The sequence below is a fragment of the Arachis ipaensis genome, chromosome B04 (assembly GCF_000816755.2).
Source record: "Arachis ipaensis cultivar K30076 chromosome B04, Araip1.1, whole genome shotgun sequence".
Lineage (NCBI taxonomy): Eukaryota > Viridiplantae > Streptophyta > Magnoliopsida > Fabales > Fabaceae > Arachis > Arachis ipaensis.
This window is the reverse complement of record NC_029788.2, coordinates 46,415,046-46,421,093: the sequence shown is the minus strand read 5'-3', so window position 1 is coordinate 46,421,093 and position 6,048 is coordinate 46,415,046.

The following is a 6,048-nucleotide window of genomic DNA, read 5'->3' as shown; positions in this document are numbered from 1 at the left end:
AAGTAGGATAAAAAAGGGAGAATGAATTGCATGAGCTTCATCTTCGTTCATATTGAATGACCACTGACAACGGCATTTGATATGGATTAGAGGATATTAACTTGCTAAGAGGATAGGAGTTAATCACTTACAGCTTTGCCATAGAATGAATCATTCATTGTTAAAGTAGTCTGTAAGAAGTATTAATCCGAAAAGATAAAGCATTTCCAAAGCCTTAACTGATTTCTCAGTATTATTTTTATGTTAATTCTTTATTACTTTCTTTACTATTTGTTTTATGCGCCTACAACAATAATTACTACCTTTCTATTCGCCTGACTAAGATCTGCAGGATAAGCATTGCTTGCTCAATCCAACAATCCTTGTGGGATCGACCTTCACTCACCAGAGGTATTACTTGGATGAACCGGTGCACTTGCCGGTGAAGTTGTGCGAGTTCAATTTTGTGTACCATATTTTTGGCGTCGTTGCCGTGGATTGTTCGAGATTGACAACTATCAGTTGTCTTGCTGCTTAGATCAAGTGCTTTTACTAGTTTTTCTTTTAACTATGCTTCTTATTTTCTTTCTCAAAATTTTTCAAAAAAGTTTTCATTTTTAGTCATTTTTTTTCTTTTATTTGATTCTTGTGTTAAATCTTAAGTTTGGTGTCCTTTTGGCTTTTGTTAATTTTTCTTTTCTTGAACTTTTTGAAAATTATTCTTGGTTTCTTCCCTTTTTGTTCGAAATTTTTGTGTTATTTTCTTTTATTTGATTTCAAAATTTGTTAGTTTGGTGTCTCTTAGTGTTTTTCTCCCTAATTTTTCGAAATTTGTGTTGTTTAATTTCAAAATCTTTAAGTTTGGTGTTCATCTCATATTTTTCTTCTAAAACTTTTAAAATTAATATGGTATATATTTTCCTTTTTAATTTTTTAATATTTCTTGGTATTTTATTTAGATCTAATTTTAAATTTTAAATTTGATGTCTTGCTTTTTTTTATTTTCTTATTTTTGCATTTTATTCTTCTGTGAATATCTCACTGGGAAGTCCTCTAGACTGTTACCTAGAGGCTGGCATTCTTTCTCGGTTTCTTATCTGTTCAGAAACACTAGGAGCACTATGAATCTAGAGGGAGAAGCGCAAACCAGGAAAACTTGGGAGTTGTATACAGCCCCCACTCCTGACTTTTATGGAAGAATCATCAATGTGCCCCTCATAAGAACGGACAATTTTAAGCTCAACTCGAATTTGATCATGCTTGTGCAGAAAAACTATCAGTTTCATGGACATCCTCAGGAGGATCTCACCAAATTCATTTATGATTTTTTGCAAATCTGTGATACTGTAAAGACCAATTAAGTGGATCCTGACGTTTACAGGCTACTCCTCTTCCCATTTGCTGTGAGAGATCAGGCCAAGGACTGGCTGGGAGAAGAACTTAAGGAGAGCCTGAACACTTGGAGTAAAGTGGCTAACAAATTCCTGAACAGATATTTCCCCCCAAGGAAGTTAACTGAACTCAGGAAGGATATTCAAGCCTTCGAGCAAGAGGAGGGCGAATCTCTATATGATGACTGGGGGAGATACAAGTCAATGCTCCGGAAATGTTCTGTTCAGCTGTTCACCCACTGGGTCGAGCTAGACATCTTTTATGACGGACTATTTGGAGCAGCCCAAATATCTCTGGATCATTCTGCAGGTGGCTCCTTACACATGTTGAAAACACCCAAAGAAGCTCAGGAGCTCATTGAAACGGTGGCAAATGATCAACACTTATACACTGCAGAAAGACCCAGGGCAAGAGGGAAACCCAAGGAGGAATCTGCAATAGATATACTCCTAGCTCAGAATAAAGCAATGGCTAAGCGGTTGGACCTTTTGACAAGATAGTTAGAGAGCGTGCATACATTCGCAAGGAGCCAGCACAGCATAGCCCAGGAAACCCAAACATCCTTCCAGAATGTGAAAACAGAACTGCACCAAATGAAAACCAAGCAAGAAGCTGAAGTATACCAGGAAATTGAGCTACGAAGTGGCAGAACACTGACTACCCCGTCTCAATACAATATTGCACCAGAAGAAGAACATGGAACACCCCAGACTAATGCTTCTGGCATTCAACACCCAGAGGGGAGCAGAAGGGGCGTTCAACTCCTAGAGGAGGAAAGCAATGCACACGCCAGTTTAGGAAACTCCCTACCTAGGCAGACTGACAACCCTTCTTCAGCCACTATAAACAATTACTATGCACCACTCAAGACCTTTGAATGCAAAGCCAGGCTATCATATCCTCAGAAACTCCATAAGAAAGAAAATGATGAGCAATTTGCCAGCTTTCGGGATATCCTCAAGAAACTCGAGATTAAAATCCCATTTGCTGAAGCTCTTGAATAAATACCTTCCTATGCTAAGTTTACAAAGGACATAATCAGCCATAAAAGCGATTGGAGGGAGGCAGGGACAATTCTCCTCACTAAGGAATGCAGTGAAATTATCTAAAAGAATCTACCAGAGAAACTATAGGACCCTGGGAGTTTTGTGATACCATGCACTCTTGGAGACACTTGCATAAGAACAGTCATATGTGATCTTGGAGCAAGCATCAACCTCATGCGATCATCATTAATGAACAAGCTCCGGATCCAAGAACCCAATCCTACTCGTATCTGCCTTCAGCTTACTGATGGTTCCGTCAAGATCCCATCAGGGGTAGTTGAGGATATGGTTGTTAGGGTTAGACCCTTTGCATTTCCCACGGACTTTGTGATCCTAGACATGGAGGAGAACACAAATGCTTCCATTATTCTAGGAAGACCCTTTCTGGCTACCGGGAGAACCATCATTGATGTTCAAAAAGGGGAGGTAAAACTAAGAGTCGATAAGGATGACTTCACATTCAATGTTGTTAAGGCTATACAACATCCTAACCCCCTAGAGGAATGCATGAAGATTGATGTCATAGAACCCCTGGTTGAAGAGGTACGAGAGATTGAAATACTCGAGGAGGAGCTAGATAACATTCTTGAAGATGCCATGCCAGAACTGGATGCACTAGACGAGCAGGAGGAGATGCTGACCACCCCCAAAGTGGAAGATGGACCTCCTAAACTCGAGCTTAAGCTTTTGCCACCGTCCTTAAAGTATATGTTCTTAGGAGATGTGACACATATCCAGTCATCATAAGCTCTATCCTCGAGCAGTAGGAAGAAGAGCGCTAATTCAAGTGCTGAAGGCCTACAAGACAGCTATCGGATGGATCATAAGTGACTTAAAAGGAATCAGTCTAACTCGATGTATGCACAAAATCAGACTTGAAGATGATGCTAAACCCGTGGTACAACCACATAGGTGACTGAATCCAGCTATGAAGGAGGTGGTCCAAAAAGAGGTTACAAAGATGTGGGAGGCTGGGATTATATACCCCATTTCAGATAGTCCTTGGGTAAGCTCTGTACAAGTGGTTTCCAAGAAAGGCGGGATGACAGTGATCCACAATGAAAAGAACGAGTTGATTCCTACAAGAACTATCACAGGATGACGTATGTGCATTGATTATAGGAGACTTAACAACACCACAAGAAAGGACCATTTTTCCTTTACCTTTCATCGACCAGATGCTGGAGAGGCTGGCTGGCCATGCATTTTACTACTTCTTGGATGGCTACTCAAGCTACAATCAAATTGTAGTAGATCCTCAGGACCAAGAAAAGACAACGTTCACATGCCCATATCGAGTGTTTGTCTATAGAAGGATGCCGTTTGGCCTCTACAAAGCACCAGCAACCTTACAAATATGTATTCTCCCCATCTTCTCAGATATGGTAGAAAAATTCTTGGAGGTATTTATGGATGACTTCTCTGTTTTTGGTGATTCCTTTGACTCTTGCCTTCACCATGTAGCTCTGGTGCTGAATCGATGCCAAGAAACAAACCTGGTTTTAAATTGGGAGAAATGCTATTTTATGGTTACTGAAGGGATTGTTCTTGGGCACAGAATTTCAAACAAGGGAATAGAAGTTGATCAAGTTAAGGTAGAAATAATTGAAAAATTATCACCACCTACTAATGTCAAGGCCATCAGAAGCTTCTTAGGCCATATAGGTTCTTCCTGAGGAAGCCAGGAATACTGGCAGTTTTGCTGTACTAGAGTAATAAGTTGATGGTTCAATTCAAAGCTACTTGTTCTGATGTGAGGTATGCTAATACTTCTTCCATAGAAGTCAGCAGTAGGATTTATATAAGATACCAGAGTTCTTCTGAACTTTTCATTCCCATTTGGATTCATGATGGAGAAAAGTAGAAGATGAAGCAGGGTAGAAGAGGAGGAAGAAGAAATAAGAATAGAAGAAGAAATAGAAGTAGAAGAGATGAATAAGAATAAAAATATTTTTATTTTTATTTTATTTATTTATTTAATCCGAAATTAAATTTAATTAATTAAAAAGAATTTAAATTTTAATTATTAAATTTCAAAATTAGAAGAGAGAGAAGAAGAAGAGAATTTTCGAAAATTAGAGAGAAGAAGTTAGGAAGTTTTGAGAGAGGAGAGAGAGAAGATAAGTAACTAATTAAAAAGAGATTTTAATTTAAGAATTGAAATTTGAAAATTAAAATTTATTTTTTGAAATTTGAAATTGAAAATTGAATTTTAAAATTTGAATTTTAAATTTTGAAATTTGAATTTAAATTTTGAAAGTTGAAATTTGAAATTAGAAAAAGATAAGATAAGATAGAAAATCAAAAATATTTGAACAAGATTTTAAAAAGATAAGATTTTGAAATTTGATTTTGAAAAAGATTTAATTTTAAAAATTGAAAATTTAAATTTAAATTTTGGATTTTGAAATTGAATTTTTAAATTTTAAATTTAAATTTTTTATTTTTCAAAAGTTGAAATTTGAAATTAGAAAAAGATAAGATAAGATAGGAAATCAAAAAGATTTGACAAAGATTTTAAAAAGATAAAATTTTGAAATTTGATAAGGATATGATTTTTGAAAAAGATATGATTTTTTATTTTGAAAAGATTTGATTTTTGAAAATTGAAAACTAAGATAAGATAAGAAAAAAATTTAAAATTGAAATCTGAATTTTTAGTTTAAAATTTCGAAAATTACTTAAAAGATAAGATAGCAAATATAATTTTTTTATTTTTGAATTTAATGAGGAAAGAGAAAAACAAGTAAAAAGACTCAAGACTTAAAATTTTTTTGATCTAGCACCCTTAATTTTCGAAAATTTTGGAGGGAAACTGATGAGCGGATAATTTATACGCTTTTTGGCATTGTTTTTAGTATGTTTTTAGTAGGATCTAGTTACTTTTAGGGATGTTTTTATTAGTTTTTATGCTAAATTCACATTTCTGGACTTTACTATGAGTTTGTGTGTTTTTCTGTGATTTCAGGTATTTTCTGGCTGAAATTGAGGGACTTGAGCAAAAATCAGATTCAGAGGTAGAAGAAGGACTGCTGATGCTGTTGGATTCTGATCTCCCTGCACTCAAAGTGGATTTTCTGGAGCTACAAAACTCAAAATGGCATGCCTCTAATTGCGTTGGAAAGTAGACATCCAGGGCTTTCCAGCAATATATAATAGTTTATACTTTGGCTGTGTTTAGACGACGCAAAAGAGCGTTGAACGCCAGTTCTACGCTGCAGTCTGGAGTTAAACGCCAAAAACACGTTACAAGCCAGAGTTGAACGCCAGAAATACGTTACAAACTGGCGTTCAACTCCAAGAATGACCTCTCCACGTGGAAACTTCAAGCTCAGCCCAAGCACACACCAAGTGGGCCCCAGAAGTGGATTTATGCATCAATTACTTACTTCTGTAAACCCTAGTAACTAGTTTAGTATAAATAGGACTTTTTACTATTGTATTTGACATCCTGGATTGTATATTTGATCCTGTGATCACGTTATGGGGGCTGGCCATTCGGCCATGCCTGAACCTTTCACTTATGTATTTTCAAACGGTAGAGTTTCTACACTCCATAGATTAAGGTGTGGAGCTCTGCTGTTCCTCATGAATTAATGCAAAGTACTACTGTTTTTCTATTCAATTCAAC